The sequence below is a fragment of the Balaenoptera borealis genome, assembly GCF_965194805.1.
Source record: "Balaenoptera borealis genome assembly, chromosome: 2".
Lineage (NCBI taxonomy): Eukaryota > Metazoa > Chordata > Mammalia > Artiodactyla > Balaenopteridae > Balaenoptera > Balaenoptera borealis.
Genome location: NC_138867.1, coordinates 19,588,910 through 19,610,024, shown reverse-complemented (window position 1 = coordinate 19,610,024; position 21,115 = coordinate 19,588,910). Strand labels below are relative to the sequence as shown.

At 34.8% G+C, this 21,115-nt stretch overlaps 1 protein-coding gene and 1 long non-coding RNA gene across 14 annotated transcripts in view; one reads left to right on the top strand and one right to left on the bottom strand.

Moving 5' to 3' along the window:
• LOC309623719 overlaps positions 1-21,115 on the bottom strand; it is a 203,024-nt gene that overhangs the window by 28,008 nt on the left and 153,901 nt on the right. The gene's annotated exons all lie outside the window — the stretch shown is intronic.
• Positions 1-21,115, top strand: part of LOC309623716 (uncharacterized protein) — a 451,333-nt gene that overhangs the window by 316,599 nt on the left and 113,619 nt on the right. For 8 of the 13 annotated variants that reach the window (XR_014241484.1, XR_014241485.1, XR_014241486.1 and 5 more), the window contains 3 exons: positions 10,933-11,757; positions 14,394-14,494; positions 20,792-21,096. The exons of the other annotated variants lie outside the window; for them this stretch is intronic. The gene's annotated coding sequence lies outside the window, so the exon portion shown is untranslated. Of the gene's footprint in view, positions 1-10,932; positions 11,758-14,393; positions 14,495-20,791; positions 21,097-21,115 lie in introns of those variants that run through there. 13 annotated transcript variants of the gene reach the window in all.

Below are 21,115 nucleotides of genomic sequence, written 5' to 3'. Positions count from 1 at the left end.
AGATTCTCAGATCTCTATTTACTTTGATTTCTAGAAATGATGAATGCTTTTAAGGAATACTTTGATCATTTGATCACATTTTATCCATTATAAAATCCTGCCATAGTACTTGCTGACTTTCTTTCTGTATTTTCTTATCATATTTTTATGATCTTATAAAATGAAGTTCATAGAACAAAGAACAAGCTTAATCTAATAAGTTTGTTTTGCCATTTGACTTCAGGACTAATGAGTTCAGAAGATCTCAGAGATCAGCATACTTATAGAACACATTTTGCTTTGGGTCACCTATCAGAATTTTATAAAAGCTTATCTTAGTCTTGTCATGTTTTACCTGTGAGAGTCTATTCCTGAAAGAGATCTTAACTCCAAATGTTCTGCTTGCTTGGGATTTCAGATTTATTGGCCCTCAATTAAAGAGATCCAAACGATGTAACCTACAAGGGATTAAACTCCAAAATTTATAAACAGTTCATGTAGTTCAATATTAAAAAAAACGAACAACCCCATCAAAAAATGGGCAGACGATCTAAATAGACATTTCTCCAAAGAAGACATACAGATGGCCAAGAGGCACATGGAAAGACGCTCAACATCACTAATTATGAGAGAAATGCAAATCAAAACTACAATGAGGTACCACCTCACATATGTCAGAATGGCCATCATCAGAAAATCTACAAAGAATAAATGCTGGAGAGGATGTGGAGAAAAGGGAACCCTCTTGCACTGTTGGTGGGAATGTAAATTGGTATAGCCACTATGGAGAACAGTATGGACATTCCTTAAGAAATTAAAAATAGAGCTACCTTATGATCCAGCAACCCCACTCCTGGGCATATAGCTGGAGAAAAACATGGTTTGAAAGGATACATGCACCCCAATGTTCATTGCAGAGCTGTTTATAATAGCCAAGACACGGAAGCAATGTAAATGTCCATCGATGGATGAATGGATAAAGAAGATGCGGTACATATATGCAATGGAATATTTCTTAACCATAAAAGGAATGAAATAATGCCGTTTGCAGCAACATGGTTGGACCTGGAGATTATCATACTAAGTGAAGTAAGTCAGACAGAGAAAGACAAATATCACATGATATCGCTTATATGTGGAATCTAAAAAAAATGATACAAATGAACTTATTTACAAAACAGAAATAGACTCACAGACTTAGAGGACAAACTTTGGTTACCGGGGGGAAGGGTGGGGAGGAAGGACAGATTGGGAGTTTGGGATTGACAAGTACACACCGCTATATTTAAAATAGATAACCAACAAGGACCTACTGTATAGCACAGGGAACTCTGCTCAATACTCTGTAATAACTTAAATGGGAAAAGAATTTGGAAAAGAATATAAAAATAAATAAATAAAGAGATCCAAATACCATACTAGGGTCCCATGACAAATTTCAAAAGCAAATTCTTCACTCACTCATCACCAAACTCTTAATGGGTTCAACTTAATTTAGATTCACAACTTCTATAGGCAGACTCCTGCTTCTTACATAGGTTCACACAATAATTCTGTTTTGTATGCTTATTAAAGAACACATGTCACCGAGCATCATTTAAAGTTACAGTCATCTCTTTGGAAACCCTTTTACAGGGTAAATATGTTTAACAAGTTACTTAGAATGATAATGGATAAAGTCCTGAAAATGTTTATTGTTATGTAAAAACTTCCAAAAGAAATTCAGATTCCAAAAGTGTTCTTTTATTTTTAAATTTTTATTTACTTTAATTAATTAGTTAATTAATTAATTAATTTTTGGCTGCATTGGGTTTTCGTTGCTGTGCACGGGCTTCTCTATTCAGTGGCTTCTCTTGTTGCAGAGCACAGGCTCTAGGTGCACGGGCTTCAGTAGTTATGGCACGTGGGCTCAGTAGTTGTGGTCCGCGGGCTCTAGAGCGCAGGCTCGGTAGCTTTGGCACATGGGCTTAGTTGCTCCACGACATGTGGACATCATTACTCTGAATTCTTTTTCCGGTAGACTACCTATTTCCTCTTCATTTGTTTGCTCTGGTGGGTTTTTACCTTGCTCCTTCATCTGCTGCATATTTCTCTGTCTTCCCATTTTGTGTAACTTAGTACGTTTTGGGCTTTCCTTTTTTTAGGCACAGGTTGGTAGTTCCCATTGTTTTTGGTGTCTGCCCCCAGTGGGTAAGGTTGTTTCAGTGGCTTGTGTTCCCTTCCTGGTGGAGGGGACTGGTGCCTGTGTTTCGGGTGGATGAGGTTGAATCTTGTCTTTCTGGTGGGCAGGACTACGTCCAGTGGTGTGTTTTTGGATGTCTGTGAACTTATTATGATTTTAGGCAGCCTCTCTGCTAATGGGTGGGGTTGTGCTCCTGTCTTGCTAGTTGTTTGGCATGGGGTGTCCAGCACTGGAGCTTGCTGGTCATTGAGTGGAGCTGGGTCTTAGCGTTGAGGCAGTGATCTCTGGGAGATCTCTTGCCAATTGATATTACGTGTGGCCAGGAGGTCTCTGGTGGACCAGTGTCCTGAACTCAGCTCTCCCATCTCAGAGGTTCAGACCTGCCACCCAGCGGAAGCACCAAGACCCTGTCAGCCACTCAGCATAGACAACTGTTGTAAAAATCTGACTGGTGTCTTGGATTTTTCTTCGCTGGGCGATTTATCTGAGCCAGGTTCCCTTTGTCAGAAACACAGCAAGCCAAGACGCTGAGACATCCGAGGTTTGCAGCGAAGACAGAGCCATTCTGCGCAGGTGTAACTAAGCTACAGGCCTCTAGTTTCAAAAATTCAGGCGCTTCACAGGATCTGAGGGTGGAGTTTTCAACCCTCTGATGTCAAAAGTTCCCACATTGGTGTTTATCTTTTATTTTCATGCCTTCTTTTGCTGTATAGAAATCTCCAAAAATGGCTTCCAACCTCAGATGATTTCATGGGTGCATTACTTCGAACTTGCACAGAACAAATAATTTCTGTGTAACATAAATCCCTCGACCCCTGTAATAGCCTCTTTGCTTGCCCTGCCTCCATCTTTGCCATCTTCCAGACTGTCCTCAATTTAGCAGCCAGAAGGAATCTTCTGCAGTAGCCCGAGTCAAATCACATCACCTCTCACTGAAAACCCTCCATTGGCTCCCATCTCAGAGAAAAGCAAAGCCCATTAAAGGTTTATAAGACTGTGATATGGTGACTTATAAGAAAAGTATATATTTGATTATTCAGAAGACCAAAATATACGTCTCATATATATTTAGTCTTTGTTCACAGTTCCTGACTCACAGCTCCCCAAACTCTTGGAATTTCCTAAGTCTGAATGTGTAATTATTATTGCACACTGTCAATACTGTTTATGTTTAAAATCAAATATACTGATACTTTTGGATTTTTGAAGAAATTTTATTGGAGTAGAGTTGATTTACAAGTTGTGTTAGTTTCAGGTGTACAGCAATGTGAATCAGTTATACATATGCATATATCCACCGTTTTTTAGATTCCTTTCCCATATAGGTTATTACAGAATATTGACTAGAGTTCCCTGTGCTATACAGTAGGTTCTTGCTTGTTATCTATTTTATATATAGTAGTATGTTAATCTCAAACTCTTAATTTATCCCTTCCCCCCACCATATTTCACCTTTGGTAACCATATGTTTGTTTTCCAAATCTGTGAGTCTGTTTCTGTTTTGTAAATAATTTCATTTATATCATTTTAAAAATTAGATTCCACATATGAGTGATATCATATGATATTTGTCTTTCTCTGTCTTATTTACAAATATCATTGGTAGTTAAATGTCACAGTAAGTCCCATGTTGTCTTATCTGGTCAAAGGACCATCTCCCTTAAAGCTATCGTCCTCAGATGCTTCTCTTATTTAAAAGGTCCTAGTACTACTAACAACTGGAAATGCATTGTAACGGAAGAAAACATTGTCAGCCCACTGACAGCTGACAATTATTTTAGGAATCCTGACAGGCAAATTGTTGCATAAAAAATAAAAATTTGCTACAAATGAACTTTAGAGTTTAGCAGCAGTCAAATAAACAGACCATACAATTATTATTAAAGCCATACACATTTTTATAAGAGATTGTTCTTTGACATCCTCATTTTATCTCTCTAGGCATTTTATCAAAAACGAATGATAGATGAATACAAACACTTAATTTCAAGCAGAATTAAGATTAAATTTTAGCCACCGAGGGTCTGGATGGGAATCAGGGCATCAAGGGATACTTATGGTTCAATCCCCAAAGTTACTGCACCTCAAATTTCAGCAAACTTTCTGCTAATTTCTGATGGTTAGATGTTTAAACCTTGTGCCTTCTGTAAGCCAAGGTCAGGTTACGTAAACTTACATAGACCCAAAGAGGTTGTAAAAATTTATAATAAATTTTGGAAAAAAATTTAGATGTGATATGGCATGAATCTTCTCATAAAGCAACAGATCAGACCCTTGAATGTTGAAAATACTCTTGCATTCTACCTCCAGATCCCTTTCAAAACTATAAAAAGATCACAGGCCTGGGGATCTGGGCTCCTAGGAACTAGTAGCTTCTATAATGCACATGGTTGCTGTGACCATGAAAGATGGACAAGACTCTGAGTGGGCAAGGATGCTGAATCCAGTCAGATCTGTGACTTATTTGGAATATGACCTTTCGGCACCCTAAATGCTGATCTGGATGAATATCAACAAAAACTAAGCTTAATGTGTTTGATATCTCATTCTTTTCTAACTTTAAATTTGAGTATCGTTTTGTGATGTGGCCAAGCTCAGGATTCCGACAAGCCTGTTCACCACTGTGGTCTCTACAGTGATCCCCTCCTATTCTATCGTCTATATCCCCCCTTCTCACTCTCAAGCTGTATGGATAAAAAATAATCATCTACAGGACTGTGATATTGCCAAAGAAGGTCACAAAATGTAATGAGCAAACAGGTTTAGAGGTGACACTCACCTTCTAACACCATCAATATCACCCTCTATTTAAGTATCTCTATTTTTCCTTTAAAATTTAGGAAATATCTTTCTCACTCCTTTTGTTGTGTGCTAGAGGAGGACATACCTTTCAGTCCTGCTGTTGAGAAAAGCACAGCACAATATTCCACTCCATCAGCAGGTAAATTCAATATGGGTGACTGTCTTTTAATCTATACATGTGTTGTGTTGCAGCTGTCAGGTATGAAGTGTTATATAATACTTTAAAGGACTCCTTTGACTTGGGTGTTTCTTATAAGCATTTTGAAAGAATTTTTTCCCTTGGTGTATGACTTATAGATGTGTCCTGATATTTCCCCTTTGACTAGATCTATGTAGTATAACTCAGGTATAACTACCTAAATAGTTCTACATGATAGGGTGACCTTGTTTCCATTCAATATATTCAAAATATCAAAGCAGAGGTTCTCAACCTAACATCTAGAGTAAGGTCTTCTTATCCCCTTTTATATTAAAGAATAGTTTTAGAAACAACTATTACTAAATTTTTCAATATTTTAGAAATGTGTGTCCTCAAAAATATACACTTCCATGTATGTAATACAGTGTTGCAACATATTATCAAGTCAAAGATGTCTAGGCCTGAATGACCACCGTAAATAGGCTTTCCTATTCCAAAAGTTTTCTTGCAGAGGTAATGGGTTGCTATTTGCATCATGTGCTGCTTTGCTAATCAAATTAGCTAAAACTTTGGTGATAATAAAAGTGTAACTCAAGAGATATGTTTTGTGAAATGTAATCCAAAAATTTCAGACATTTATAATGAAAAGATAAATTGTTGTTACTCTCATCTATATACAGTGTTAGGAGGCACAATTCATTTATACATACAAAACTCTTATAACAGTTTTTGTGTCCATGTAAATTATAGTCATGACAAAAAGAATTAAGAGGTATCATGTAATAACCCGTAAAGGAGAAAAATCTGAAAAAGAACATATATATTATGAGATATTGGATCTACATGATACCTCATTTTTTTTTTTTTTTGCTTTTGTTTCTATTATTTTATTTAAGTATAGTTGATTTACAATCTCATGTTAGTTTCAGGTGTACAGCACAGTAATTCAGTGATATATATATAAATGAGGGACCATGTAAATCCAGTATCTTATAATGATTTGCAATTTATAAGTGTTTCCATGGATAGACTATTTATCATGGATTAACCTCCTAAAGTACTATTCCAGTAAATTATGATTATTATATTGGTGAATACATCCGAAGAAAACAAAAACACTAATTCAAAAAGATACATGTGCCCCAATGTTCAGAGAAGCATTATCTACAATAGCAAAGATATTGAAGCAACTTGTGTCCATCACAGATGAATGGATAAAGAAAATGTGGTATTAGTAATCTATTTTATACATATTAGTGTATATATGTCAATCCCAATCTCCCAACTAATAGGAACCTGATGTATAAAAATAAATTAATTAAATAAATTAAAAAAAAGAAAATGTGTGTGTGTGTGTGTGTGTGTGTGTATATATATATATATATATATGTGTATATATATATATATATACACACACACACACACACACACACAATGGGATACTACTCAGCCATAAAAAAAAAATGATGAAATTTTGCCCTTTGCAACAACATGGATGGACCTGGAGGGTATTATGCTTAGTGAAATAATTCAGACAGAGAAAGACAAATACTGTATAATTTCATTTATATATGGAATATAAAAATATAAAACAAACTAGTGAATATAACAAAAATAAACAGACTCACAGATATAGAGAACAAAATAGTAGTTACCAGTGCGGACACAGAAGGGGTGAAAGGCAATGCAGGAGTAGGGTTTAAGAGGGGCAAACTATGTATAAAATAAAAAAGCTATAAGGATATATTGCACAGGGAATATAGCCAATATTTTATAATAACTATAAATTGAGTATAATCTTTAAAAATTGTGAAACAGTATGTTGTATACCTGAAACATAATATAAATCAACTATGCCTCAATAAATAAAAATAAATAAATAAATTGATGAGTAAATTTCTAATACCTATTTAATTTGTGGGCATGTTTATCAGTTAGAAATAGCATTTGGAGATCCAAATATAGAAGCTTTAAAAAAATGGAGGTTTGCTTTTTACTCTGACATATAAGAAGTTTGCAAATTGGTGGTCTATTGCTAGAATGCAAGCTTCATGTTGTCATCAGGAACCTGAGACTGTACTTCTCTTTCACTAATTTCAGCACATGGCTTCTGTCTGAAAGCTTACCTAATGCTTCTAGCCATTACATCTGCATTCCAGGCCAGCTGCAAAATGTATACAAAGATTTAAAATAGGGCATATCTTGTATATGTATAACTGATTCACTTTGTTATAAAGCAGAAAGTAACACACCATTGTAAAGCAATTATACTCCAATAAAGATGTTAAATAAATAAATAAATAAATAAATAAAATAGGGCATATCTGACTACGACAACTCTACTCAACATTTTGTAATGACCTATATGGGAATAGAATACAAAAAAGAGTAGATATATGTATATGTATAAATGATTTACTTTGCTGTACAGCAGAAACTAACACATCATTATAAATCAACTGTACTCCAATAAAAAATTAATTAAAAAAGTAAAAAGGGCATATGTACCTGCTGAGTCAACTGCAATTAATGAGCCATCTCAGAAGTTCCAAACAACTTGCCTTAGTATGGTTGCATTAAGACATAAAGGAAGGTGGAAAATGGTACATTGCGTTCAGCTAAACTGGGATTCTGTGACTAAGAATGGGGTCATGAATATTGAAAGGTCAATAGCAATCTCCAATGGCATATATAATAATGACTTTAAATTAAATCTTCAAGCAATGCTATACACACATGGAATATTAACAGGGAAAAATAGCAAAAGTAAAAACATCAGTAAAGAAATAACATACAACTTGTTAGCAGATGTTTTGTGTGTGTCAAAGCAGGCAAAAAATGACCAAGTTTCCTAATAGTGACCAAATGTACAAATTAAATAAAAATACACAAGAGGGCTATCAACACCCCATTTTGGAGAGCCATTCTCTAAGATTCTAAGTTTAGGAACAAAAATTTATATTTCTATTAACTTATGTTTTGAAGATATTCAGAGTCTGATAATATAAATGATATTAGGATAAAGACAAACTAATAATAAATAACAGTAAAAACAAGTTTAAAAAACCATTATTTTAAGAGTATAGGGATATAATAATGCATTTGATATATAGTGTATTTATCGTTTATATTTGATAACATAGGGATTTACTGCTCCATTCATTGTTACAATCTATAGTATTACAAAAGCAGTGATTAAACAGATTAAGATAAAAATATCAGCTCTATTACTTATTGTTTGAAAAAGTACCTCTAAGGCTGGTCCTATCAGGTTGTTCGTATTTATCACCTGATGTAAGCTTTCCTAGGAAGCGGCCAGACCTTACCAAAGGACAAGAGCTTGCTCCCCAATCTGACTGTGTGGTGTAGAATGCAGACCACAGCAACTGCTCTCAACAAGGAGACAGAGCACGAATGACTGAGAAACACAGGCCCAGACTTTCCTCTAGAACACTCACCAGTCTTGTAACTAATACCTCTCCCCAAGCAGTAAATGGGTGAGGAGTAGAGAGAATCTGTAAGGGTTATTCTTAGGAAAGACTTCTGGGGCAAAAGAGGAGACTTTTGTAAATGATTTTGTAGAATTCACTCTTGAGTTATCAGTTACATGTATGCACTGATAATAAGAATTTACAAAATTCTCTCTAGAAGTCGATGTCATTGAGATATTTCACTGCACTTGCTGTGTGATCTTCAGATCCTTTCTGCCTAGACTGTAACTATACTTTCTGAATTAGAAAGAATTACTATACTACATTTACGTTAAGAAAAAAAGTACCCTTATTATGCAGGATCAAGTAACACCACTAAAACTCATGTTTAGGGAAAAAAAAAATACAGATAATTATGTTTTATTATGTGTGTTCTAAAGAGAAAAATAATTGTGTTCCGCAATGTAATTTTATACCGTACTCTTCTAAATACTTTCGTTTAAACAAGATCTTTATAAAAAATGTTTTCTGCACAGAAATTTTTGAATACTTTTAAAAACGATCACAACACATATGGGCTCCGAATGTGTTGAATTATTTTAATACTTTCACTGTAACTGGAATTCTTGAAGAGAATATGCATTTGCATAATGCTGATAATACTTTTTCATTTCTTTTTGTGCTTCAGCTGTTATAATATCCACTTATAATGGTAATTGTATGTGTTTATTATCCATGATTATCTCTAGATATATGTGCATTTTCTTTAATTACACTATAAACTCTAAATGGAAAATCAAAATGAAGTCACCTCTTGTCTCAGTTAGGATATTAAATTCTCTTCCTTATATCTAGAGTTTCCCAAATGCCCACTGCAAAATTTTATTTGGGGAGTAGAGAGTGGAAAATCAATATAGTAAATGACATTACAGGGAAGGGGATATATAGAGGCCAGCTCTTCATTATCCCTCTTCTCACCCCTGAAAGCTACACATTCATTAATGCCAGCACTCACATAAACAAGCACTTTTCAAGTGCATAGTATACTGTGATAAGACAACTTTGTCAAACACTTAATTAATATAAAAGTCAGAACTAATACCACTGTTTTTTAATTTCACGTATAAGGTAAAAAATTCTTCAGACACAAAGTTACTTTGAATGATTTTCTCTATTATTAAACAGTTATTTTGGTAGAAGAATCATACAAACAATATAATATCCAGGGCCAGATGTGGGCATGGATTCCCTCTACTAAGGTTAAAATTTTGGCTTCTCTTTAAAATAAGAGCCATTCATTCAACAAATAATGTTTAAGTACTTGATATATACTAGACACAGGGGATGTACTAGTAAGAATGAACTAACTGACAAGAAAACTTCCCCTCATGGAACTTAAATTCTATTTGGATAAACAGAAGGCAAAAAATATAAGTACATAGTGTGTTAGTTACAAGTGTTTGCTAAGGTGAATTAAAGACTGGTAAGGTCTTGAGAAAAGGGGATTAATGACAAATGTCACCTCCAGTTCAGTTTACTAGAACAATTTGGTCTTAACTTCTTTCAAAGCAAAAATAGTCCTGTAGTTAAACAGATCCGTTACACAAAGCAAGCAGCTTATAATATGCATTTATTCCCTTCTATTACAATTTAATTTTTTAAATGGCTCCACAAAGATACAATAAGTCAAAATGTATTATTGACAATAAATCCATATTAATAAATCATTATAAACTGTTTCTAAGGTAATAAATAGAGTTATTAATTTCACATAAATAACTTTAAAAAGGTAGCAAATGTAAAAATATATTTAGGTCATGGAGATGTCTGTTACAATAATAAAACTAATGAAACGCCAAAGTAACAGGCTTCATGTGTCAATATGAGTCCTCCACTATTCAACCCAATTCCAGACATACTCTTCAGAATCTCCTTATATTGAGATCCAGTAAAATCTACAATGATTTCAGTAGACACAGACACACACACACACACACACACACACACACACACATACACAAACATGTAATATTGAAATACTGGGCTCAAAGGAAGGAGTGTAGTGTACATGCAATTTGTATATTTGCTAAATATGGGAAGACATTATTTAACAGAAGCTTATACTTCCTTTTACTTTCCATCATTGTTTCCCTCTCCTCAAATACTTACCTAAACAACCAATAATTATATATGTTTTTTATGAATTTTTGAAATAATTCCCAGAAACAGGATTTACATGGCTGCCTCTGTATTTAACGTGTGTGTTAAATGTACCACACCTTCTTTATTCATTCCTCTGTTGATGGACATTTAATTTGCTTCCATGTCCTGGCTATTGTAAATAGTGCTGCAATGAACATTGGGGTGCATGTATCTTTTCAAATTATGGTTTTCTCCAGGTACATAAATACAATGGAATATTACTCAGCCATAAAGAAGAATGAAATACTGCCATTTGCAGCGATGTGGATGGACCTAGAGACTGTCATGCTGAGTGAAGTAAGTCAGACAGAGAAAGACAAATATCATATGATATCACTTCTATGTGGAATCTAAAAAATGATACAAATGAACTTATTTACAAAACAGAAACAGACTCACAGACTTAGAAAACTTATGGTTACCAGGGGGTAAGGGGGAGGGATAAATTGGGAGATTGGGACTGACATATACATACTACTATATATAAAATAGATAACTAATAAAGACCTGCTGTACAGCACAGGGGACTCTACTTGATACTCTGTAATGGCTTATATGGGAAAAGAATCTAAAAAAGAGTGGATATATGTATATGTATAACTGATTCACTTTGCTATACACTTGAAACTAACACAACATTGTAAATCAACTGTATCCCAATAAAAATTTAAGAAACTAAAGTGTGTGTTATGGATTCTGAGAGAGAATCTGATATTTGGCAGTTTTATTAAGTATCACCCATGGGAACCCCATCTGTAGACGCAGGAGTGGAAGAGGAAGAATGTGAACCATGGGTTTCTCTGGAACTGGAAGGAACTGTCAGGGTCATCCCAGGTTGGGTCAAAATGCTCAGGCTTTTATACCACTGTCTCCATCAGTGTTTGGATACCATGTGCTCCAGGAAGGACTGAATGTTGGGTCAGATAACTCTTGCAGCTGAGGCAGTCCTTGAAGGAGCTGGCAGCTGAAGTCTTTCCTATTATATTGCTCCCAGCAGCTGGGGCAAATCCATCCTTGAAGTGGTGAGTGTGTCCAATCACAGTTCTTGCCTTTTAGTTCTTGTGAAACCTAAATTGTTTGCTTTATAATTTTTTTAAATGCTTCCTTATAAATCCTCAATACCAAGATATCATAAATCCAGGAATTAAGAAAACAATGTTTCTATTTATGGAATTTCATAAATTCCTCTGTACAGAAATCAGGACTAAAACATGCCTTTGATAACTAACAAATTGTCTGGTCTGGGAACCAAATCTGTCGCATAAATGTAAATTGCATTTAGTTTATACTTATGCTCTAAGGGATTATTGCCAAATCAGTTAGTTTCACTGCGTGTCCCAATATTCAGGTTGATGCATAAGTTTAAATAGAAAAATATATATATTTGATATTGAAATGCGCTTTTTAAAGGGAGAAAAGGTAAATGTTTAAAGTTGAACTGAAGGACACACCGTTCTAAATGATTTATTGGCTGTCTACCATTCTCAAATGCCTGCCAATCAATGTTACACGTGGCATCTTTCAGATGATGTGGGCTATTTCAAGGAAGTGCTTTTGCTTTTCATGATAAAAATACAACTGAAGGACCATGAAGAGAAAAGTGTAGTGTTTATCTAAATTGGCTGAAACACTGATTTCAAAGGCTAAAATCATTCTGAAAGATAGTCTCAAATCTGGTATTTCAATACTGTGGTTCCCTTAGATTTTAATCTTGAGAGATAGTGCTTCACTCTCATCTAATCATGCTGGATTTCAAAATCCTTTCATAGTTTAGTGTTGAAGTTACTGGCAGGACTTGGCAATTAAAAGCAGAGGAGAGCTTTCACAAAGGAGCTTGTCATTGTTCTTGACTTCCCTGATTTCATGCTCATCAATACAGCATTTCTCAAGGGCTGAGGAAAAGCAGTACATGATTCTAAACGCCAATGCTAGAGACGATATTCAGGGAAATGAAAAGTTCTGTTTCCTGTGCTGGTTCTGATTCATCTTGAATCAAGTTATTGTCTTACCATCATCATAGATATCTTCAAGGACCCCATGAAAGAAGGCTGTGCCGCATGCCTAGTGCAGGGGCTTAAACGTCTCACAGCGTTGCCCTGAGTCCCTACGTGTGGCAACGATATTTGTATTTCAAGTTGTCATAAACTTTCAAAATACTTGAAAATAATTGCCCGCACATGATAAAGGCAAATTTTTCATTCCTGCTTCTGCTTCTGCTTTTTTCTTTGGGTGGTAAATCCTCTAAGTACAAACAGCAGCCTCCTTACATAAATAAAATAGGATAGTGAATGTCATTTTCAGTCCAAAGTTCTGTCCAGGCAATGACAATGAGGTACACAGGAGGCAAAGTAGTTGTGCAAGAACTTGATCTGTTGGCTCTACTTTTGATTCAACCAGTGAGAAAAGTTACATTGTGTATCAAGAAGCTATTTTCTCCCCTTCTCTCTCATCTATCTATCTATCTATCTATCCACCTACCTATAAATTTTATGTAAATACTTCCTTAATCATCTCAAGTTCAGACAGCTGCATCAATTCCTCTAAAATTACTCCCAGCATTCTTCCAGGTGATATATTTAGGCCAAATGCACTTCTGTCTCTATATACTATTTATTTCATTTAAATTTGTCATTTTTCATATTGCATCATGACCATAAAATGGGACCACCATTATCAACCTAACCAAAGTTTCATCAAGTTCTGCTTATTCTCTGGTAACCCTTCTACTCCATGTGATTAACCCCAGAGTCTCACTCACTTAAATTTCTTGGTGGCATGAAAGCAAATGTTTTGTAATTTCCTCTACCCTCTTTTGTCTATTTCTCCACAAGATCCCATTGATTTATATGCATTTTAAAATTATAAATATTAACTAACTTAATTTCTACTAAATTTCTATTTTTCTCTTTTCTCCTGTAATGCAATACATTCTTTAGTACAAAACTGCCAAACCAAACTTTAAGGTCATTCTGACATAAGCAAGTGATATAACAGGGAATAAAAACCACCCCCTTATAATTGTGGGGCAAAAAAAGTGGGGGTGGAAGGAAGGGATACAATCAGAGGGTAGAAATATTTCCTCACTCAACTTCCATTCACTAAATACCTCACTCATATTTCCATCCTTAACACGGTTCTCGTTCCATGATATTCAGTCATCCATCAGATACATATTGATTCTTTGCTATGTGCCAAGTTCTGCTTTTGGCTGTAGAAATTAAGTAGTAAGCAATATAGAGAACCCCTGATCTTAGGGATCTTATATTAAAAGATGTGTTAAAGAAGTGTGTGAAAGAGTGAATGCACTTACATTAAGTGTGAGCAGTTTTAATTTAAGTGTAGTAATATGGTGTCACCAGAGTTGTCATATCTCATTGCATGGTAAGTAACAGAAATCCAACTACAGAGAGAATAGGTAAGGGAAAATGTACTAGACATTTACTGGGCCGTGTGATATAATCTGAGGGAAGTTTAGATGAGCAAAGGCCAAAGTACATGGATAAAACTGGCCCTAAAAGACAATGGTCGTAAAAGACATTGCCATTCTCTTGGGAGGGTTTCTGATGATATTTCCTGATCCTTATGTGGCATGATTTATCTGTATGGAAGATGCAAAGTGTGGAAATTCTAGCTGATATTTGAATAAATTCTTCCACAGACTTGATAGTCACTGAGGCCTTGCATTCTGGAACAAAATGGGCAAGAGGGAAGCTTCCCAACATAAGAAACTATACTTTTTGTGAATCTGTCCAATAAAAGGTATTTTTATTTGCTTTAAATTCAAAAACAAAGAAAACCTAGAAACTAAATATATGTGAACTTATGTTTATTTCAAACTAGGGGAGGAAATTGTTTTACATTTTTAATATTTCTTAAGCTTTCCTTTTCTCCTTATGTAAATCTGTTACTAAATCAGTGCTTCTAAGTGAAAATCACAGTATCTTACAATTTGGAATGAATAGTGCATGAAAGCAAAAACCTTTTCTGATGCATTTCTGGTACCCAGAATAGTGCCTGATAAGTACAAAATAAATATTTGTTGCATATATATATATATATAGCATTGTAACAAATCATAGTGAAGAAATGTAATTTGTTACCGGCGGTAAAAGTAATATAATTTTTGTACATATTGTATATCTGGCACTGTTCTAAGTGTTTCTGATATATTATTTCATTATCTCTGTTCTTCCTACCACCTGATAATGAGTTACTATTTTTCATATTATACATACAAGAATACTGATCCTTAAAAAGGCTTATCCACTGGGGTATGATATTGAGAAATTGACAGAAATGGACTTGATCACAAATAAACCTAGTTTCAAAGCTGTGTTTTTATATTGCAACATGCAAAAGCCATCTAGTCTACTTCACTATCTTGACATTGCATCAATTTCAGAAATGAATGTCGGCTTCAATTATAATACAACGAAATTAAAGAAACCAAGATATCCAAGTGCAACCTCTTGAAATCTTTCGATTAAAATGTGTAAAGCAGGTATTTTTACTACATAATGAATGACATATACTATCCATGAAAATGTTCTAGAAGCTTATGTGCATTTTGTATTAGAGAAAGTCCATATCAGTTTCCTCCTTTCAATCAAACCAGTTCATAAGCATTCCTCTAAATGCTTCTAAGAGTAACGTATCAGGTAGGAAGAGAATTTTCCATACAGGTTTGTATTTTTCTGTGATTTACTTCTCATGTCTCAACTATGCCACTTCTCTGAAAACCACACTTGTTTTGGGGTGAACTTTTGGAATCGAATGGAATGCCAGATGCTTTGCTTCCGGTCCCCTTGCTGCTCCCCTTCTTTTCCTTTGAATGAGAATTCTTATCTGCTTTGGGTCAGCATTTTAGCTTTGAAAGTTTGGACTTAGATTTTAGTGCATTTATCATTCTTTTTTCACAGGAAATCAGGAACAGATTTTAGCTTTTAACCTCCAGGACCCTCAAAATATTCTGATAATTTTTAATGAAGCAATAATCAATTTCATGACTAGTTGTGTCACTTTAATTGTGTTAAGATATAGACTGATGTTCCAAAATTTCAGCATAACAAGAAGATTTAGGTACTCAGGCTAATTTAAACATGGAGGCATCATTAGAAATAGAGACCATAATAAAATAGAGTATTGGGGATTTTTAAAATTAAGGTTATTTAATCCAAATCACATTTAGGGTATATGTATTTGTACCAGTTATCAAACTTGGTGTCACAAATAAATTGAACACTAGGTTGACAAAATGTAAAAGATACAGATTAGATTCTAATGTGGATTCTACAGGCTATTAATCCACATACTTTAGGCAAAATATATATATATAAAATTACAAAAATTTTTCTTTTTTCCTGAATTGATTTTTAGAGATAGCTATGTAATTGACACTCACAAAATAATCAAAAAGTTCTATAACTCCAGTGGATAATTTTGAGGGTAGAAATATTCACTATATTATATTTTAAGGAATACAACTAATTAAAAAATAATTAATTTTGTCTTACTTTTTCCCATTGCTCGTAATGGAAAGTGACATGTAAATACACTTGTCTCTTTCCTCATTGGCACTTACCTACATATCTTTAATAGCTTTATTGTTTTAGCTCTGCCAAGAGATTAGTTAGTAAATTAAGGCAAAACAAATCCTGTGAACAGCTAGAAACTACAATATTAATTTTAGTCAATGTAACTCTAAATAATTTTACACTAACAATGGACCAAACAGAACAAATAAAATATTATTGCAAAAGTAAATAAATAAATAAAGTAGCCTAGGTCAAGTTGTCCTAATGTCCCTAAATAAAGTAATTGACAAAATTAAAGTCTATGATATAGTAAGTCACATAACATATCGTGTATGTGATATCATAATAATATTTCTTCCTTTCCTTCCTCTAGTTACTGAACCCCCTAATTATCTCATTATTTGATCACTTAAAAGTTATTCAACAGATGATTAACATCAGAAACGGAAAGTTCACTGTCTAAAATGATTCAAAATACCACTTTCAATTTTTACTTGTAAATTTAATTTACTTTATAAAAGATGGACTCTCTTTTCAAGAATAACATAAAAATCAATTCATTCTTCTGTATATTAATATTATGTCATTTGTAGTTTAAACTTTTCATCTAATATCAGATTACATGCAGGAGTCTATAATTACTCTGACAGATGTGCTTTAGAAAATGCAAAAATAAAATGTGGAGATTAATATCGACAAATTTACTATTGGGATCAAATGTTTTATTAAGTAAAACGTTTTGTTTAAAATCCTTAGCTTAGTGCAATTTGATAGAAATTCCTGAATATCAGAGCATTTAAAATAGATTCTTAATTTAAACTTGGCATATTTCTTGTAAGATATAATATAATCGAATTGAACATGGCTGTCTGTAAAACTATAAATATGATCAGAAGAGACTCAAACTAAATTAAATTTTAGCAGCCGTCAATTTATTCTAAGATGACACTGACATAAAAACTGGCTTATTGAGATTTGTAAATCTTATTCTGTAAGTTCTTGCTAGAGAGAGTCTAGAAGTTTTCTGCTCAGACTATGTAGATCAAGACAAAGTTCTTTTATTAGTAACACTATTCAGAAGATGATTTTCTTTTGAATCTATAAATGTAAAATTCTCAAAGTATTTCCAACATGATCTCCCATCTCTAACTTGATTTTATTTCTAAATAAATGTAATTACTTTAAATGTCTAAACTATGTAGTTGAGTCTTATCTAATTCTTTAGTTCCCAGATAGATAGGAGTTAAACAATGGCATCCAAGGCCACTAGGCTTTGCTCTCTATTCTGCCACTGCCAAACTATGTGTCCTGACCTAGGTGTGAGACTCTCATAATAGATGCACTTTTTCATAATTCAGCTTCTCATATAGAGTACCATTTGCAGTTTATATACTGATGCCTTACATACCAGAAGATACATTTCTGAAACCACTGAGAGCATGAAGAAGAGCCATAACAGAAATAACAGAATACACATAAAAACTCTTTAATTTTCAATGCACTCCTTCCCAAATTGGAATAATATGTAAATTCAAATATTCTGAGCACTTCCTTACTTTCTGGCACTACAAGGTGCTCCACGTTCATCCCGTGTATTTCTTTTCCCCATTCTTAGATTGGCCTTTTTTCCAAAGAGCCCAGGTTTCTTTATAAAAAATCCATATCTAAATGCTAGGTGTGCTTCAAGCTAAGGTGGTGTAATTTCTTTAAGGACTTCTCGTCTGACAAGCAAAGAAAAATATGTGCATATGTATGTATGTATTCTTTCCCATGTATATAAATATCTATAAATAGTTCTATATGCAACCATCTGTGTCTATATTAAGATCTACATGAGTTCTTACTTATGTCTCCAACTCTAATCTATTGATACATGATCACTCTAGCCTTCTCCCCCTACCTGTAAACTCTCACTCCAACAATGAAAAACCTGACTTCCACCATCTGACATCTATTATTTAAATGTTCAATTCCATTATATGTGTATAGAGGTAAAATAATTGATAAAGTGTACCTCACAGAGAAACATCTGTATCAATTAAAGTAAAATACATATGTACAGATTTTTTGCTTTTAGTCTTAGAGACTCCATTTATTTTCAAAGTCACCTTGGTCAGCACCCTTTCTCTCCACTCCCTTCAATGAAGTTATTTTATATGTTTGTTTGTAATATAGGTGGAGTTTTTAACATTCTACATTCTATCCTGGGATCTCATAACCTCCTAATTGATATTCTTCATTGCATATATAAAGATTTACTATTCGTGTTTTAAACTCTGGATTTTGACAAATAGGTATTCTGCTGTTGGATGGAGTGTTCTATAAACGTTAGTGAGATCAAGTTCAGTGATAGTGCTGTTCGGGTCAACTAATGATTTTATTGTTGGCTTGATGCATCAATTATTGAAAGAAGAGTGTGGAAATTTCAACTATAATACTGAAATTATCTACTTTTTTGCTTTCAGTTTTTACAAGAAATAATTAAATAATTAAGTTTCTGAATCAGTTGGTTTTAAGAAAAATAAAGTATTCTTGATGGGACCGACCTAATCAGGAGGGCCCTAATATGGATGGATGATTTTACAACTTTAAAGATGGATGTTTATTTTCAAGTCATTGGATTCATTCATTCATGCCTTTATTCATTCAATATTTATCAATATTTATTCTGTACCTACATAAACCTGACTGCAAAATTGGCTAGAGATTGACACTGTTCTAAAAAAAAAAGGTTTAATTATGAAGATTGATGCTAATGATTTTTTGTAACTTATGTTCAAAAGGTTATGAAGGAGAATTCTCTGGCAACTGAGGTGATAGCAGATGAATTTTGAAAAATGTGATAATTGCCATATTATTTGCCTAAGCTTACATATATGGCAGAAAATTTGTGGAGGAACGTTAGCTGCATGCAAATCAGAAGTTAGGGCTATACAGTTGATTATTCATTCATTCAGTATTTAAATAATTCAAAATATATTTATTGAGAACCTAATATTTGGAAGACCTTATCATAGATGAAAGTATTACATAGATGGATAATGCCCAGGAGATCTCAGAGTATGTTGGGGAAGACAGTTGCACAGTTGTAGTACTATGGGAAGTAAGGGAAGCGATATTAGGTTTCAAAGTGAATCTGCATTATTTTGCTGATGTTTCTGGGAAAACATTTATGGAAGATGTGTGGTAGTTTGTGTGTACAGGTTTTTTTTTTCAGCACTCATTCCTCTCTCCTTAAAGTTAAAGCATTTAGAAAGCTAAAGCAAAACCAAACAAGCAATGAAACTCCCTTTGAGCCAGTGTTCTGGATACAGCTTAGACCACTTTCCCATTGTATGCAAGTGTATCAGCTTAGAAGGTTAATAAGTCAGAGCCCATCCTGCTATTGTTAATTCTGGCAGCAACTAAAGCCACAGAGATGGCAGTTTTAGAAGTAGTGGAAGTGACAGGACATCATGTTCTCGTGTCTAAGCACCAATCTGTGGACGTGAGAAGCTTAAAGCTTTGGTAATAGGAGCATCTCCCGGAACCAAGGTTGTAGGAATTTTTCTGTGTCTTTAAATTCAATAACCCCAGACTTTCCTCCATGCCTTCAGACACAAGCACACTTCAGCTATTCCAGCTTTTCTGTGTATGTTTCAGTGTAATTTCTGCTTGAGATACCCACTGTGGTTCCTTTTTCCTTCTCAAAACCCTGAAAAATGTGGTAATTAATTGTTTTGAAGAAAGTCACTAGGCCAACAAAACTGGAGTAAAGAGTCAACATTCTCTGCCCATCCCACCCCTACCAAAGGTTATGAGTAGAAGTGTAAAGAGTACACAAATTTAAGCATAATCTAAGTTTTATTCGTCTGGAACACAGAGTGGTTATGGAACAAATCAGGGCCCTATGGGGCCTTCCTGGGACAGACCCCCCTGCCCATGTCCTCTGCCTGCCTCTGTAGAGAAGCTGTAGTTTCCCAGGCCTCTCCTGAGTCACAAAAGCCTGACTCAAGAATTCATGATTAAAAGGATGTAGTGACAGGGCTTCTTCCCTGGTGGCGCAGTGGCTGAGAATCCGCCTGCCAATGCAGGGGACACGGGTTCGAGCCCTGATCCGGGAAGATCCCACATGCTGTGGAACAACTAAGCCCGTGAGCCGCAACTAAGCCCATGAGCCACAACTACTGAGCCCGCGTGCCACAACTACTGAAGCCCGCACGCCTAGAGCCCGTGCTCCGCAACAAGAAAAGCCACCGCAATGAGAAGCCTGCCCACTGCAACGAAAGAGTAGCTCCCGCTCGCCGCAACTAGAGAAAGCCTGCGCCCAGCAACGAAGACCCAACACAGCCAAAAATAAATAAATAAATTAATTAATTAAAAAAAAAAAAAAGGATGTAGTGACAAAAATAGCAGTTGGGCCAGGAGAACTGGTAAGAATTTAAGCAGTAAATCAGCCATAAGGCAGTTACAGAGTCTTTGGTTTTTCTCTGAAGTACCTAGGTGACGGTATCTGATACATGTTTCGTGTGTTGTTTGGCAGATGCTACAACCCACACCAAATGGAGGAAGTTAACTACTTGATGACCAGGAGCACATAGCTCGCACACCTACTAGAGCCTAAGGACTGATAAGGTTAACCCTTGTGACACCCCTCTGTTACCTCACCTTCAACCAATCAGAGAATTGTGCACAAGCTGATCATATACCCTCCAACTCCCCTCCCTCACCTGACCTTTAAAAATGCTCTTCTGAAACCCATTGAGAGTTTAGGTTTTTTGAGTATTAGCTGCCCTGGACTTCTTGTATGGCACCTTACAATAAACACTGCACTTTCCTTCACCACAACCCATTGTCAGTAGATTGA